This window comes from Eubalaena glacialis, chromosome 4 (assembly GCF_028564815.1).
Source record: "Eubalaena glacialis isolate mEubGla1 chromosome 4, mEubGla1.1.hap2.+ XY, whole genome shotgun sequence".
Lineage (NCBI taxonomy): Eukaryota > Metazoa > Chordata > Mammalia > Artiodactyla > Balaenidae > Eubalaena > Eubalaena glacialis.
In genome coordinates, this window is record NC_083719.1 from 132216129 (window position 1) to 132234983 (window position 18855).

The following is an 18855-nucleotide window of genomic DNA, read 5'->3' on the forward strand; positions in this document are numbered from 1 at the left end:
CTCCCCACCCCCCACCCTCTGCTATAAGGGGAACTATGTCTAGTTCCCCTTAGCTTCAGCCACCTCTGGACTTTTCTGGGCTTCAGCTTCTTTCTCTCTGCTCATCACCCACCACTTGCCCATCTGTCTGTGTTCAAGAAGTCTGTGAACATATCATTCCCTTTCTTTTTTTTTTTTTTAAAGCTTAAAAATCTTTTCTATTATTTATTTATTTATTTTATATATATATGTATTTTTTATTTGGTTGTGCCGGGTCTTATTTGCAGCAGGCAGGCTCCTTAGTTGTAGCATGCAGTTTCCTTAGTTGTGGCATGTGAACACTTAGTTGCGGCACGTGAACTCTTAGTTGCGGCATGCATGTGGGATTTAGTTCCCTGACCAGGTATCGAACCTGGGCCCCCTGCAATGGGAGTGCAGAGTCTTAACCACTGTGTCACCAGGGAAGTCCCCTATCATTCCCTTTCTACCATTTTAATGGGGTCTCAGAATGGGAAAGCTATTAATAGATTTGTTAATGCCCAAAAGACTCCTGGGAGAAAAAGATTCACTACAATTTGTATTAGGTGTAAAGATTGATTTTTAAATCTTATTAACTTAAAAATAAACATTCCTCTAAATACTTGTATACTACTTAACAATTGATAAAACAGTACTTATGAATTCAAGAAATTGTTTCCCCAAATACTTAAACATTGATTGCAAACTTATTTAATAAAGTTTTTACTGTTTATTATAAGTTTGATATATCTATATTTTAAATGCTGTAAGAAACTAAGATGTAGAAGATAATATACACGAATACTTTTTAATGATTACTAAACTGGTTACTATACAATGATTGAAAATCCAATGTAAAGTGTGAATATCGTGGATGAAAATTTGTTTTTTCATTATCTCTAGTCTTCATCTTTCTATTTCTTCCAAAGTTTACCTTCTTAAGGTTGCAGTGGTTTTGCTACATAATACTTGACATCTTCCTAGTATTACAGTGGTATTTACCAGCCTCAAAAAGAAAAAAATACTATTTCAGATCAATAGAAGTTTTAGAATCTGGGTTGGTGTCCGGTTGGTTAGGATGTGAGCATTGGTTATGAGGTCCAAGTTGATTCAAAACCAAGCCACCCATCATTAGGCCAAATCCCCCTTCACAATCAGGATTTATTTATTATGCTATGATTTCTGCCTTTCATATGGATTTTAAGCATTTTTTGAATCTGGTGTCTTAACCCCAAATGGTGTGCCCTTTATGTTTTACCTGGCCACCATTCTCTATCCCATTGTCCTGCCATCAGGATATATTTTTCTGGTAAGCTAAAATTATTGGAAATTTATATATACCTTACCAGAACCTCATTATAATTAATAGGGTCAGCTTGAAGTTTAATCTTCTAGGAGATAAGGAGTCAAGCCCGCTTAGTTCCTCTTAGTCTTTGAAATGCAGCTAATTTATCATCTTGGAGTGCTCGGCTGGACTGTCTTTTTAATTAGTTATTGTGTCTGATCGTTGATGCTAATGAAGAGCAGCAGTCTCCTTCCACTTGGTTGTTGTGAATGACTATTGGCACTGATCGTCCTTCCTGAAATTGTCTCTATCTTATTGGGGACCATTTTCCTCTTTTTTGGAGTTTAGACTTAAAAAATTTGTGTGTATGTGTGTGTATGGTTTTTAAGTGAAAACGCACTTTAAAAAAGTAAAGACTCAAATGTGTATTAATACACTGTTATGTATTAAAATGATAAAAAAAAAAAGTATGCCCTATTGATTTCTGTTTCACCTTACAACTCCCTTTTCATACGCTTTACAGTCTCTTTTGTGTGCCATTATGCAGTCATGGTCTTATGGAGGTTCACAATTTTTCAATTAACTATCATTATTATTCCCTTTTTGACACTCACACTGGGCAGTGGGACACCCTTAAGCTGACTCCTTTGCTTTTTACCACGTCCACTTCCTAAGCAGTAACATGGTGATCCTGCCCAATTCTGATTTTATTCCTAACCCAATATGTAAGAGAATGCTGTTTAAGGAGTAGTGTAAGGAGCCCTTTCAATGAAAGAAGGGTTTGGAGATCTGGACTTTATGAGTTCACCTGAGTAGTGGGGGTGGGCAAAACACTACCTCTTGAGCCATGTCAGTGAAAGGGCTTAAAAAGATACATGTTTACAAGCTTCTAGGCTCACATTGAATTTTCCCAACTTAATATATGTGGTTTTACTTTTAAAAAATTTTTTATAATCTGAGATTTCAAAGACCACCAGTACTTCCTGTTACAGTGAAAATAATGTTGCATATTCACTCCGCCATCTTGAGCCAGAAAACCCTCTGTGCATGGTTTTAAGTTTGCATCATTGTGATCATTCTGAACAGAAAATCTTGTATCTTTTTATGTCATTAATTTTTTTCACTTTTATTGCAAATCCTCATAAACATGATCTTAATGGCTATATAAAATTCTCTTGTTTAGGGGTACTGTGAAGTAAACTTTTCCCTTTCATTGGATGTTTGGATGTTACTCCCTGTTTTGTTTTGGTTATTTTCTATGATAAATGTTACATTGGTAAACTTCTTTGTGGGTAAAGTTCTTTTGTATTAAGCATTGTTTCCTAAAGAGAAATTCTTACTCTTTGACCCAGTAATTCAAATTGTATGAACAATTTAAAAAACTCTTCATATGAAAACAAGGATGGTAATAATAACCCTAGTTCATAAGGTTGTCATGAGGATGTAATGTCAGTGTGTAAAGCACTTAGTATGGTTTCTGGCACAGAGTAAGTATTTAGTCAATGTTGGCTATATTTATTGTTGATGAACTGCTTTCCACAATGGTCCTACCCATTTATACTTCCATGAGCAGTGTTGGAGAGACCCAGTCAGGCAGCTTCTGAGCACAGGAGCTTTCCAGGAAGTCTGGGGTTTTACCGTGAACAAATATCTCCCCAGGTGTCCAGTGAAGATGGCTGCTACTGTGTTGGCTGCTCACCAAGAGGGGCTGAGATTTCCCATTCAAAACTGCTGGAGCCTGACTCACTCTCTGCTCCTTAGAGTGATGGGTGGTGATAGAAGTCAGCCTGGGGGCCACAGACATGCCTCAGTGCAGCACATGGAGAGATTGCGTTTCCTGAATTCCCAGTAGACAGCTAAAATTGCGAGAGGTTGTGTGCTTCTGCAGGAAGATCTCCACTCCCATCTCAAAGATTCTTCCCAAACAGTCTGAAAAGAGGAGGAAGAGTGGATCCCAGCCCTCTACGTCCTGTGCTGAGGGATGTAGGAAGTTAAAAAAAAAAAAATCAACAAGACCAGTGCCTGCTCTCAAGGACTTGATGATCCTATAGACTTCGTAGTAGGTAAAGAAGATGGTCATTGACTGTTTTGACTCTGCCCAGATCCTCTTTACCTTCCAAAGCACCCCTCCCCTGGTAGCTGCAAGTGTTGTGGCTAGCGGAGTCTTCTCTGGAGCCTTGAACTTGCCTGAGTCCATCCCAAGAGTTTACAATCCCCATCCTGCCCCACTGCCAGGAGCAGCCAATGACTGATAGAGCCTCAAGGGGAAAACACTCTCTGGTGTGATTTATGCTTCAGAGCACCACCCGCCCCCCCCCCACTCCCCCACCTCTCTCTCTCAATCCAAGGTTGGACTTTACCAGGTACCACATTCCTGCTTAGCAACTTCCCTGCTCTATCCTACTTCCCGCCCTCACATCCATCCCACCCCACTCCCCAGCAGGCCCTGAATAAATCAGATGCACCTGAATCATTTTTGTTTGTTTGTTTGTTTGTTTTGGCCTAAGACTAGGGGATGCAATTGGTTAGCAAGGTAGATTGTTCCTAGAGGTTAAACACAGATGTAAGGGGGAGGAAGAGTGAGTGTGTTTAATACTTGCTGGAGGTGCTAACCTTTGACTAGGTGTATACATATATATAAATACATAATATATGTATTTATAAGACAGAATCAGTATATTTATTAAAAATAAACAAGATCATTTCATATAATGATGTATTATTAAAAATCATAATGTGATGTTTTAGGAGGATGTGATGTGATGATTTAGAATCATTACTTTAACCTTCTGGTTCTGCTTAGCATGTCCTACATAGCACTCTGGTACTCTGGGTGGTATCCTGGTACTGATTCTATAATTGCAGCTGCCGTTCATGTAACAAATATGAGTGTTTACTGGGTGCTGGCCATTGCATTGCATACTAGGATTAAAAAAGATTAGGTTTGCTCACCTCTCTATTAAATGACTCATGGGTAAAATGGAGGTAATAAAATCTAGCTGTCTTGGAGAAGTCTGGATCATCCAATATCCCTCTCCCCATCTCTGTCCCCAAAGATTTTCAGTTTTTGGTGCACAAACGGGAAACTTATTTAATGGCTTTATTTATCTGTTCTCCTATTATTAGGGAAGAGAAAAGTCCCTAGTGTGAGGATTTCTGTAAAGACTTAACAATTTTATTATGACATAAAAGAGTCATCATGTTTTATCAAAGTCGTCTTGCCTCTGTTACCTACATGTTAGAAGAGGGAATTTGAGAACTCCAGAACTTCATTCTGTTTTCCTTCCCAGGACTGGAAAACCCACAGAAAAGCTATGAGAAATATGTCAAAACAAGTTACATAGTATTTGATGGATAATAAACCCAGAGCCCTGAGATATATAAAGTATACAATTCAATAGAATTTGTTTTTTCAAAAGTAGCTGCAAGAAAAAAAATGATACCAGACAACAGTGGTCTCAGAGCTGAAGATCCACTTCTTATTGTAGAGAAGGAAATGAATATAAACTTTCCAAGAATTGAAGGTTTCCCCTTCCAGAGGATAGGAAGAGACCATTGTTGTGAGCTCAAGATGGTAGCTACAAAATATATTTGATCAAAAATTAATTTTAAGAAAAAAAGTTAAATCATGTGTAATTAATTGACAGGTTAAATGGGTGGGACTCAGAGAGCACAATCAAAAAACAACTTTGTTTTATGCACTGTCTCTTATCCTCACCCTCCTTTACACCAGTGTACACAAACACAAGTACATTCTTAGTGTCAATAGATCTTCCTAGGCCTCTGGGTGTGATCAGGCAGGTCCTGTAGCTTATCTTTGTGCTCTTAGATTATAAAAACCTCACTAGACCTTTTAGTTCCCCAAGAAGTCTCAGTTCAGCAATTAATATGTCTTGTCCCATAAAATAGGAAAGACTTGGAACCTCAAGGTTAACTTTTTTCCCCTCCTCCACTCTGACCTGGGCTTGAAACCGTGCAACTTAGATTGGGACTTGAACCCATGGTCTTTTAATTGAGATCACACCCCTGGTCTCAGGACTTAATGAAGCTCAGGTTCTTGATGTCTCATCATAGAAAGAATTCAGTGAGAGGCCAAGTGATAGGTAAGAAGTGGATTTATTTAGAGAGAAACACTCCACAGAGTGTGGGCCATCTCAGAAGGTGAGATAGGCACCAGGGTATGCAGGTTGTCAGTTTTTATACGGGTGGGTAATTTCATAGGCTAACGAGTGAGAGGAGTATTCTAGCTATTTTGGGGATGGGGTGGGGATTTCTAGGAATTGGGCCACTGCCCCCTTTTTGACCTTTGTGGACGGCCTTGGAACTGTCATGGCGCCTGTGGGTGTGTCATTTAGCTTGCTGATGTGTTACAATGAGCGTACACTGAGGCTCAAGATCTAGTGAAAGTTGACTCATCTGCCATCTTGGACCTATTTGGTTCTAATCAGTTTATGTTGTGTCCTTGGGCTATGTCATTCTTTTAAAGGTTGTGCCTTGCCCTCTTCCCTCCTGTTTCAGGCTGACCACTTCCAGCAGGAAGGGTGAATTTTGGAGGTGGGGGCCTGGTTGGCTTCTCAATTTCTCTACCTCTTTCTTAGTCTCTTACTCCCAGCTGGGTCCCTAGCTAGCTACTCTAAGGGAGCTGGGTAGGGGGACTAGTAAAAGGCAAGAAAGAGTTTAGGAGATTGGCACTGGTTTCTTCTTTCTTCTGCCCTTGATGCATGTTTGGAGTTGACTTTCTCTTGGGCTTAGCAAACAATCACAGCTGACTCCTTTTCTTGGGAGCCAGTGGTGGGTTTTTTGGACGCCCCACATACTGGGATACTTTGTGCTTCCTGTGAGGCTGGTGATGCTCTTTCATCTTTTATATCTTCTCCATCATTCCCAGGGAATACATGGTTGACCCTGCTCCCTAATATCTTCTTACTCTTCCAGACAGTGATTTAGGTCAGGATTTAGAGAAAACTGAGGGTCAGTTCTCTTCTTCTCCCCTGTGGTTCATGTCTAGCACCCCGGAGACCTTTTTAAATGTGTACTTGTCTGCTGCTCTTTGTGGATGGGCAATTAGAGTCCAATGCAAATAGATTTCTCTCTGCCCCGCTGCCTCAGGCTTATAGCCAAAGCCTCTAGATTCCTTAATTGTGAGTCTGACAATGGTCCAAGGTTTTTGCAGAACTCTGAATGACTCATATCAATCTCTGTTGGGGCAGCTAAATGATAAGGGGGAACAGAGAGGATAAAAAATGTCATAGAACTCTGACTTGTTCACAAAAAATACTTTCTCCAGTCTCCTACATTTCCTGCTGAATTCTTAGCCACAGCATAAGTGTGGGTTAACATATGGATGAAGATGGCTCTCTTCTAAAGCCAGATCTGATGGTAGGAGATACCATTGCAGATCTAGGCTCACTGATAGCAATGGGAATGATAGAGCCCTTGAAACAATAGAAACCCGGTGGTGTAGTGTAATTGTCAGAAGCCAGATGAATGCAATGATCATAATGAGTGGCAGGGTCAGTGGTGGTGAAGAGGATCTGACCCAAAGAGAATAGTAATATGCTTAGTGGAACATAGGGTCCCTGGAGAGAAATTAGATGGGTGCCAGCATGTGTACTACTCATTCAACAAGGGTATCATCAACTGAAGTCTCAGGAGGCTGAGGACAGGTGCCCCAATAAAAAGTCTTGATCATTTGACCAGTTTTCAAACTTGGTCCAGTTTTCCATTGGCTGAAGAGGAGGTTGAGTCTCTGGGAAGAAGGACCCTCTAAAACCATAGTAAGTATACATAAGAATGATTTCCCTAGTCTTTTCCCACAGAGACCTCTGGCCACTTATCCTGGTAACTAATGCACTGGAGAAAGGGGAATGACAAACTTTGAGAACCACTGGACACAGGGCTTGACTTGGCATTGATATTTGGAGTCCTGGTACCTAGATTGATACCAAGAGACTGGAGGTATATGGGATTCAGGTACTAAATAGAATCCTGGCCAAGATCCTTGACTAAGTCCTGACCAAAAGGAGGGTCCATTTGGCCAAAAAACCTCCTGGTAGTCAATTTTTCTCTCTCTGAATGCAAAATCGGGATTAACATACTTAGTGGTTGTCACAACCTCCACATTGGTTCCTTAGCCTATGGGGCAAGAGGCATCACAGTGGGGAAGGCCAAGACGAAGCTCAGAAACCATAAATCCACCCCTAGCCCTAGCCAAAAATAGAGTAAATCAAAGATAATATTGCATTTCAGGATAGTGGGGGGGACGGCTGACATTAGTGTCATTTTAAAGCATCTAAATGACGCTGGAGTGGTGATACTTAGAATATCTCAAATTAATTCATGATTCTGACACCTTAAGAAACTTGAAGTACCCTGAAGGATAAAAAAAAAAAAAAACTTCACAAAATCAACCAGGTAGAAGTCCTAATTGTGTCTGCTGTTCCAAGTATGGTATCTCTTCAAGAGTAGATTAACATGACCTCAGCATGTGACCATTGATTTGGCAAATGCCCTCTGTTCTATTCTAATCAGAAACAGTTTATATTCACATGCGGTGGTCAGCAGTATACATTTACCCTTTTGCCCGAGAGCTATGTTAACTCTCCTGCTCTCTGAAGCGATCTGGACATCAGGCAGAATATCACGTTAATCTATTGCATTGATTTTATGTTAATCAGGTACACCAAACAAGAAGTGGCTAACGTGCTGGAGGCTTTGGGTAGGACACATGTTCTCCATGGGATGGGTGATAAACCCTGTAAAGATTTAGGGACCTGCACATCAGTAAAATATTTAGGAGTCCAGTGGTAGGGGCATTCCAGGCCTTCCCTCCAAGGTAAAAGACAAATTATTGTATCTTGCACTTCCTATCACTACAAAGGAAACTAAATGTCTGGCAGTCCTCTTTGAGTTCTGAAGGCAACCTACCCCACAGCGGAGAATATTGTTCCAGCCCATATATCAAATGATGCAAAAGGCTGCTAGCTTTGAGTGGGGCCCAGTGCAGGAAAGTGCTCTGTAGCAGGACCAGGCTATAGTGCAAGCAACCTGCTATTCGGTCCATACAACCTGGAAGACCTTAGGGTGTGAGTGGTGTCAACAACAGGAAAAGATGCCATGGAGCTTATGCCAAGCCCCAGTGAGAGAAGCACAGTCTCCGTGGGGGTCTGGAGCAAGCATGATATGCCTTTATACCCCTTTTGGAAGACAACCCCTGCCATATTACTGGACCCTGGTAGTGATCGACCATGGTTTACACCAGGATACCATGAGTGCCAAACTGCCCATCATTAGCTGTCATGCTTACCAAGTAATGAGGGTGAGAGGGCCCAGCATTACCGTATAAGATAGAAGTGGTATATCTGGGACTGAGCACAAGTAGGAGTAGTGAGTACAAGCAAACTTCATAAGCAGGTAGCCCGGAAATCTGTGTTCTCCACCGGTGTTGCACTAGGGCCCCTTCCTCAGCTTATACTTCTGGCTGTATGGGGCATCCTTTTGTTTTTTTGGCTGCACCATGCGGCATGTGAGGTTATTAGTTCCCCGACCAGGGATTGAACCTGCATCCCCTGCAGTGGAAGCACGGAGCCCTAGCCACTGCACCGCCAGGGAATTCCTTATGGGGTATCCTTTATGACCAACTGATAGAGTAGGGAAAAAGCCACACTTGGTTCATGGGTGGGTTGACATGGTATGTGAGGGCAAGTTGAAAATGATGACAGCTGCATTGCAGTCTTGAGATTGGGCTTGAAAGACAGTGACAAGGAATAATTTTCTGAAGGGACAAAGCTCTGGGCAGTGTACCTGATGGGCTATTTTGTGTATAAGAAGTGGTCAGAAATTAAAGTATATACGGACTTGGGGATAGTAACAAATAGCCTGACCCCCAAAGATAGGGGTTATGTATTTTTCTTGATCCCTCCTTTCTTCCTTGCTCTCTTTTTCTTCTCTTTAGTATAGTACTTGGAACATATTAGCACTCATTATTCATCCAAACATCTATTCATGTCTCCTCTGCGGGGTATCGTTCTATGTACTGTGAGGAAGACTAAAGTGAAACATAAAGCATCATTTTCTTTTTCTCTCCTCTTCCTCCTCACTCACATTTGCCACAGGTTTCCTAGGTACCTGGCACTGTACTAAGTGCTTTGTATGCACATGATCTTCTTTAATCCTCAGGAAAACCCCATGAAGATTGGTGGTGCTATGAGATGAGACTGACACAGATCTTAAATTACTTGTGTAAGGTTTTACAGCTAATAAGTGGCTTGCTGGTATTTGAAGTTGGGCAGATTGTTTGTTTTGACAAAAGAATCAATACCAATATCCCATGAGGCTTAACATATGAATTGAGATCAGCCATTAACACCATTAACATAAACAAGTTATATTTTCTTACTTGCCTTCTTTTTGTTTTAACACTGATGTAGGTTAATTGTTTTAAATTGCCACTGAATTCTCTGTTGTGCTGGGGGCTCGTCATGAAATTGTAACCTTCACTGGTCATTCATTATATCCACCCTGCAAAATGGGTCTGGATGGGTCCTCTTTGAGCACTGTAACCTGATACTTTTCAGTTCTTTAGAAGAAAGTCTTATTATTTTTTGATTATAGAATCCTTTTTCCAGCAAGTTCCAGGGAGGGAAGCCATGTAACAGCCACATAGCTGTGTGATTGACACATGGAGAGGTCAAACTGCTTGCCCAAGGTAATTCTGCAGGCTAGTGGTGATGCCAGCACATGATCTGTAAATCTGGCTCTCCGCCCTTAGTTCTAACTACTGGATCAAAGAGTCACCTTAGAATCAGGGGGCACCTGTAAACAGCTTCAGCGTGGGGAGTGCATTGTATGTTATTGGGATTTAAGCCACTAACAGTATGATCTGCAGATTTGCTGTGTTGTCAATGGCCTTTGGTAATTGCCTATCCATCATGGTAACTTGGCATTTTTGCTTAGTTTTATTTTCTTACTTGTATTCTTTTTATTTATCTTAATGTTTATGTCATTGTCATCATTGGTAATAACACAGTATTGAACAACTTCAGAGGAATAGCATTGATATTAATATATGAACAAAAGTTCTATTTTACTTGGTAATAGTGTCTTTAATCAACTCCATGGTGTCCCCGTTGTGACCCGCATCTCGGGGTGGATGTTGGTCATCTAAGCGGCCAGAAGTTATGAGAATTTACTTAAAATGAAATGAGTTTGCATGATTAGTTGAGGCCTACAAAAATTATCTAATAAATTGGCACATTTTAAGAAATGACTTTTTAATCTGGGAACTATATGTAGTCTCAGCAAGTAGACAATGAATTAACAAGTCCGTGCTCCAAAGTATAAAATCTCCTCCCATTCAGAAATAGACAGGCAACTGTAGAAAATCGTAAAGGTTCTCGGAAGATGCATGTCACAGAAGCTTGGTCATTTGTTTTGTTCCTCATTAAAATTTTTTTCCCCTACAAGGCCAAGACTAGGGTGAGGTGAGGGAGGTACTTGCCTCAGAGACAAAATATGAGGAGCTGCCAAGAACCTCAGGAATCAAGATAAACAATGTTTTAATGCAACATTAAAAAAGAAAACTGGGACCCCAAATCCTTGATGAACCAAATGTTGACATTGTAAATAAAGTCAGGATTTGACCCCAATTTTCATGAGTCGTCTCCATTGCCTTCCCATGATCCTGGCCTGTGTACTTATCTGAATACTTAGCTGTATTCCCCCTAGACTGTGAGCCCATGAGGAAGAAACTCTTTCCTTTTCACCATAGTATCTGTAGGGCATGGAGCAATGGATGCTCGGTACATATTTCTTCCATGAATGAATAAAAATATATCCTTCAGTGGAAGGAGAACTGGGCTGTGAGTCTAGACATAGGTAGGCCATTCTAGTCTACTCACTGTGTGGCCTTAACTAAGTCACTTCTCTGTAGGCCTCCTCTTTGAAAGGAGGAGATGGAACAATATGAGTTTTGTGGTTGCCTCCAGCATTCATATTCTAAGATTTTTTTTTAATTAAAAAAAATTTGAATTGAAGTATAGTTGATTTACAGTGTTGTGTTAGTTTCAGGTATACAGCAAAGTGATTCAGTTATCTCTATCTCTATTCTTTTTCAGATTCTTTTCCATTATAGATTATTACAAGATATTGAATATAGTTCCCTGTTCTATACACTAGGTCCTTGTTGTTTATCTGTGTTATATATAGTAGTGTATATGTTAATCCCAAACTCCTAATTTATCCTTCATCCTCCCTTTCTGCTTTGGTAACCATAAATTTGTTTTCTATTTCTGTGAGTCTATTTCTGCTTTGTAGGTAAGTTCATTTGTATAATTTTTAAAAGATTCCACATGTAAGTGATATCATATGATATTTGTCTTTGTCTGACTTACTTCACTTAATATGATAATTCCTAGGTCCATCCATGTTGCTGCAAATGGCATTATTTCATTCTTTTTTATGATCGAGTAATATTCCATTGTATTTTTATATACCACACCTTTATCCATTCACCTGTTAAAGGACATTTAGGTTGCTTCCATGTCTTGGCTATTGTAAATAGTGCTGCTATGAACATTGGGGTGCATGTATCTTTTCAGATTAGAGTTTTCTCTGATACATGCCTACGAGTGGGATTAGTGGATCAACTCTATTTTTAGTTTTTTAAGGAACCTCCATACCGTTCTCCATAGTGGCTGCACCAATTTACATTCCCACCAACAGTGTAGGAGGGTTCCTTTTTCTCCACACCCTCTCTATCATTTATTATTTGTAGACTTTTTTGATGATGGCCATTTTGACCTGTGTGAGGTGATACCTCATTGCAGTTTTGATTTACATTTCTCTAATACTTGGCAATATTGAGCATCTTTTCATGTGCCTATTGGCTACTGTATATTGTCTTTGGAGAAATGTCTGTTTAGGTCTTCTGCCCATTTTTTGCTTGAGTTGTTTGGGTTTTTTTTGATATTAAGCTGTATGAGCTGTTTGTATATTTTGGAAATTAATCCCTTGTCGGCATGATTTGCAAATGTCTTCTCCCATTCAGTAGGCTGTCTTTTTGTTTATGGTCTCCTTTGCTGTGCAAAAGCTTTAAATTTAATTAAGTCCCATTTGTTTATTTTTGCTTTTGTTTCCATTACTCTAGGAGACAGATCCAAAAAAATATTGATGCCATTTATGTCAAAGAGTGTTCTGCCTGTTTTCATCTAGGAGGTTTATAGTATGCAGTCTTACATTTAGGTCTTTAATCCATTTTGAGTTTATTTTTGTGTATGGTGTAAGATAATGTTCTAATTTCTTTCTTTTACATGTAGCTGTTCAGTTATCCCAGCATCACTTATTTTTTTATTTTTATCTTTTACAATAGTTTTTTCTGCTTTGACTCTAGTATTTCTTTTTTTTTTTTTTTTAAACTTTGGGTTTTATTTATTTATTTATTTATTTATGGCTGTGTTGGGTCTTCGTTTCTGTGCGAGGGCTTTCTCTAGTTGCGGCAAGTGGGTCCACTCTTCATTGCGGTGTGTGGGCCTCTCATTATCGCGGCCTCTCTTGTTGCGGAGCACAGGCTCCAGACGTGCAGGCTCAGTAGTTGTGGCTCACGGGCCTAGTTGCTCTGCGGCATGTGGGATCTTCCCAGACCAGGCCTTGAACCCATGTCTCCTGCATTGGCAGGCAGATTCTCAACCACTGCGCCACCAGGGAAGCCCCAGCATCACTTATTGAAGAGACTGTCTTTTCTCCATTGTATATTCTTGCCTTTTTTGTGGTAGATTAATTGACCATAAGTGCATGGGTTTATTTTTGGGCTCTGTATCCAGTTCCATTGATTATGCATCTGTTTTTGTACCAGTACCGTACGATTTTGATGACTGTAGCTTTGTAGTATAGTCTGAAGTCAGGGAGTGTGATTCTTCCAACTCCGTTATTCTTTCTCTAGAGTGTTTTGGATATGCAGGGTTTTATGTTTCCATATGAATTTAAAAATTTTTTGTTCTAGTTCTCTGAAAAATGCCATGGGTAAATGGATAGGGATTGCATTGAATCTGTAGATTGCCTTGGGTAGTACGGTCATTTTAACAATATTGATTCTTCCAATCCAAGAACACAGTATATCTTTCCATCTGTTTGTGTTGTCTTCAATTTGTTTCATTAGTGTCTCAAAGTTTTCAGAGTACAGGTCTTTTGCCTCCTTAGGTAGGTTTATCCCTAGATATTTCATTATTTTTGATGCAATGATAAATATGATTGTTTCCTTAATTTCTCTTTCTGAAATTTTATTGTTACTGTATAGAAATGCAACAGATTTCTGTATATTAATTTTGTATCCTGTGATTTTACTGAACTCATTGATAAACTCTAGCAGTTTTCTGGTAGTGTCTTTATGATTTTCTATGTATAGTATCATGTCATCTGCAAACAGTGACAGTTTCACTTCTTTTCTGTTCTGGATTCCTTTTATTTCTTCTCTGATTACTGTGGCTAGGACTCCCAAAACTGTGTTGAATAAAAGTGGCAAGAGTGGACATCTTTGTTTTGTTCCTGATCTTAGAGGAAATGCTTTCAGCTTTCCACCATTGTGTATGATGTTAACTATGGGTTTGTCATATATGGCTCTTATTATGTTAAGGTATGTTCCCTCTATGCCCACTTCCTGGAGAGTTTTTTTTAATCATAAATGGATGTTGAATTTTGTCAAAAGATTTTTCTGCATCTATTGAGATGATCATATGGTTTTCATTCTTCAATTTGTTAATGTGGTGTATCACACTGATTGATTTGTGGATATTGAAAAATCCTTGCACCCGTGGGATAAATCCCACTTGATCATGGTGTATGATCCTTTTAATGTATTGTTGGATTATTTGAGATTTTTCATATTTCCTGAGGTAAGCTTGTATTGCTATAAACTTCCCTCCTAGAACTGCTTTTGCTGTGTCCCATTGGTTTTGGATTTTTCTGTTTTCATTTTCATTTGTTTCTAGGTATTTTTTGATTTCCTCTTTGTTTTCTTCAGTGACCCATTGGCTGTTTAGTAGCACATTGTTTAACCTCCACGTGTTCGTGTTTTTGCAGGTTTTTTTTCTTTTTCTTTTCAAATCTCATAGCATTGTGGTCGGAAAAGATACTTGATATGATTTCAATTTTCTTAAATTTACCAAGGTTTGCTTTGTGACCCAAGATGTTATCTATCCTGGAGAATGTTCCATGTGCACTTGAAAAGAATGTGTATTCTGCTGCTTTTGCATGGAATTCCTTATGAATATCAATTAAGTCCATCTGGTCTATTGTGTCATTTAAGGCCTGTGTTTCCTTATTGATTTTCCATCTGGATGATCTGTCCATTGATGTAAGTGGGGTGTTAAAGTCCCCCACTATTATTGCTTTATTCTCAATTTCTCCTTTTAAGTCTGTTAACATTTGCCTTATATATTGAGGTGCTTCTATGTTGGGTACATATATATTTACAATTGTTATAGCTTCTTTTTGGATCGATCCTTTGATCATTATGTAGTAGTATCCTTCTTTGTCTCTTTATTTTAAAGTCTATTTTGTCTGATATAAGTATTGCTACTCCAGCTTTCTTTTGATTTCCGTTTGCCTGCAATACCTTTTTCCATCCCCTCACCTTCAGCCTGTATGTTTCTCTAGATATAAAGTGCATCTTTTTCAGGCAGCATATTTGTGAGTGTTGTTTTTGTATCCATTCAGCCAGTCTGTGTCTTTTAGAGCATTTAGTCTGTTTATGTTTAAAGGATTATTGATATGTATGTTCTTATAGCCATTTGGTTAATTGTTTTGGATTTTTTTTTTTAGGTCTTTTTTTCCCCCTTCTTTTGTTCTCTTCATTTGTGATTTGAATATCTTTAGTGTTATGTTTGGATTCCTTTTTCTTTTTTGTGTGTATATCTGTTATAGATTTTTGGTTTGTGGTTACCATGAGGTTTTGGTATAGCAATCTGTATATATATATGATTGCCCTAAGTTGCTGATCTCTTAATTTCAAATGCATTTTAAATACCTTGCATTTGTACTCTCCTCTCCTTATGAGTACTGTTTTTGACATCATATTTTACATATAATTGTTTTGCATATCCCTTAAATACTTATTGTGTATACAGATGATTTTATTACTTTTGTCTTTTAACCTCCCTACTAGTTTGTGTGTGGATGATTTCCTACGTTTACTATATGTTTGCCTGTACTGGTGAGCTTTTCCATTTCGTAATTTTCTTGTTTCTACTTGTAGCCTTTTTTTTTTTTCTTTCTGCCTAGAGAAGTTCCTTTAGCATTTGTTGTAAAACTGGTTTGGTCATGCTGAATTCTTTTAGCTTTTGCTTGTCTGTAAAGCTTTTGATATCTCCATGAAATCTGAACCAGAGCCTTGTTGGGTAGAGCATTCTTGGTTGTAGGTTTTCCCTTTCATCACTTTAAATATATTGTGCCACTCCCTTCTGGCCTGCAGAGTTTCTGCTGAAAAATCAGCTGATCATCTTATAGGAGTCCCCTTGTATGTTATTTGTTGCTTTTCCCTTTTTGTTTTCAATACTCTCTCTTTATCTTTGCTTTTTGTCACTTTGATAACAATGTGTCTTGGTGTGTTCCTCTTTGGTTTCATCCTGTATGGGACTCTCTGCACTTCCTGGACTTGGGTGACTCTTTTTTTCCCCAGGTTAGGGAAGTTTTCAGCTATTATCTCTTCAAATATTTCTCAGGCCCTTTCTCTCTCTCTTCTCCTGGGACCCCTATAATGTGAATATTAATGTGCTTGATGTTGTCCCAGAGGTCTCGTATACTGTCCTCATTTCTTTTCATAGTTTTTTCTTTTTTCTGTTCTGTAGTAGTGATTTCTTAGCAATATCTTTTTTTTTTTTAAACATCTTTATTGGAGTATAATTGCTTTACAATGGTGTGTTAGTTTCTGCTTTATAACAAAGTGAATCAGTTATACATATACATATGTTCCCATATCTCTTCCCTCTTGCATCTCCCTCCCTCCCACCCTCCCTATCCCACACCTCTAGGTGGTCACAAAGCACAGAGCTGACTCTGTCTTTCAGCTTACTGATTCGTTCTTCTGCATCATTTAGTCTACTATTGATTCCTTCTAGTGTATTTTTCATTTCAGTTATTGCATACTTCAACTCTGGTTATTCTTTATATTTTCTAACTCTTTGTTAAAGACTTCTAACTTCTCACTCTGTGCATCCATTCTCCTCTCGAGTTCTTTGACCATCTTTACAGTTATTACTCTGAACTCTTTCTTGGGTCTATTGCATATCACCACGTCACTTAGTTCATCTTCTGTGATTTTATCTTGTTCCTTTGTCTGGTACATGTTCCTCTGCCGCCTCATTTTGTCTAAATTGCTGTTTGTATTTTTATGTATGTGGTAGGTTAGTTATCATTCTCAACATTTGAGAAGTGGCCCTCTGTAGGAGACGTCCTTTGCATCCCAGCAGTGCACTCCCTCACGTTACCCAAGGCCAGGGGCCAGCTCATTCCAGGGTAGGGTCTAGCCTGAGTTTATGAACACTGCAGGCTGTGGGATCATAGTTTTCTTGCTTCTGGTGTCTGCCCCTTGGTGGGTGAGGCTTGTCTAGAGGCTTGTGCAGACTTTCTGGCAGGAGGGGCTGGTGCCTGCCCACTGGTGGGTGGAGCTGCGTTTTGGCCCTCGATGGGCAGGGCCATGTTTAGGGGCATGTCTAGAGGTGGCTGTGGTCTCAGGAAGACCTTAGGCAGCCTGTCTGCTGATGGGTAAGGCTGTGTCCCCACCCAGTTAGTTGTTTGGCCTGAGGTAGTCCAGAACTGGAGCCTACAGGCTGTTGGGTGGGGCCAGGTCTTGGTGCCAATGACCCAAAATGTTAGCTGCCAGGAGAGTTCATGCCAGTGAATACTCCCTGATACCTCTGCCACAAGTGTCTTTGTCCCCAGGGTGAGCTTCTGCTCCCCGCCGCTGCCTCCCCAGGAGACACTCCAAGACCAGCAGGTAGGTCAGGTCCAGGCTCCTATGAAACTATTGCTTTTGTCCTTGGTTCCGGTGTATATGAGATTTTGTGTGCATCCTTTAAGAATGAAGTCTCTATTTCCCCCAGTCCTGTGGCAAACTGCAATTAAGACCTGCTGGCCTTCAGAGCCAAATGCTCTGGGGGCTCATCTTCCTGATGCTGGGCTGGGGAGCCTGATTTGGGGCTCAGAACTCTCACTCCTGTGGGAGAACCTCTGCAATATAATTATTCTCCAGTTTGTGGGTCACCCACCTGGGGAGTATGGAATTTGATTATATCACGAGTCTGCCCTTCCTACCCATCTCATTGTGGCTCCCTCTTTATGTCTTTAATTGTACAAGGTCTTTTCTAGTTAGTTCCAGTCCTTTTCACTGATGGTTGTTCTGCAGTTAGTTGTGATTTTGGTGTGCTTGTGAGAAGAGTTGAGCTCAGGGTCCTTCTACTCCACCATCTTGGCCACTCTCCCATATTCTAAAATTCTTAATGGATATTAGGGCAAGATACCATCGTGAGGATTCATTCATCTAACAATCCAGCAAAATTTAATCCATACCATCCAAGTGCCTAACAGTGGGCTAAATGCTGGAGAAAGGAAGATTGGAAGCAAGGTTCTCTGCCCTCAATAAGCTCACAGTACAGCAGGAAGGCAGACATGTGGCTTGTAGTAGATGACAGAAGAAACATACAGAGAAATACCTAAGTCTCTCAGGCATGGTCCACATTTTCATGGAGCACTTAACCAGAGAGAGAAGGCTAAGGAGATTTTCATACAGAGCAGTAGGGATGCGGAAGAGCCTGTGTATGTGCCTTGATGTGTTTTTACTTCCTTTTCCCGGAGACTAGCATATGGAAGGCAATGGATGCTAAGAATGGAAAGGGGCCTTTAAAAATTAAACTCGAGGGTGAAGGAGGAGAAAGTGATTCTTTAGTATAGAAGACATTCTTTAAGTAGAGGAGTTACACTACGCAGTGTTAATCTTTGCAGTGTAAACTTTTGATTGTCTTTAAAATAATGCACCCAGAGGACAGACCCCTCCTCATCTTGAGGTTCCCTGGGCCCTTTCTTTGTCTGCCCTCACCATCTAAAAGCTCTTCCCATCCCAGTGGAATGATGGTCCCATCTTGGCTACAAGTGGGACATAAGAAGCAGCAGGACCTGGACAAGGTAGGGAAGGGTGTGTGTGTGTGTGCACGTGTGTGTGTGTGTACACGTGTATACTCATACATTTCAAAGTGTAATGAGAGAGTGTAGCTTGCATGATAGAGATGTATATGCTAGAATAAAGACTTTCCTCATAATAGATAGGAATATTGCCAATGTTGGGGGAAAACAGGTTGTGAGAAGTGATCTGATTGGCTCAAAGATCCAGAAAGTATAGGCTGGGCTAATTGTATAAATGTTTAGGTTGGATGAAGGAGAATTATAAACCTATTTCTTTGTATTGGGAAAGTTCCCTTGGTAGTGGTTAAATTTTATAATATATAGGTCATTTTATTGACTGTCAATATTACATTAGCAGACAACCTGTGTAGTAGCACTGGAGCATGAGATGCTAAAAGTGGAAG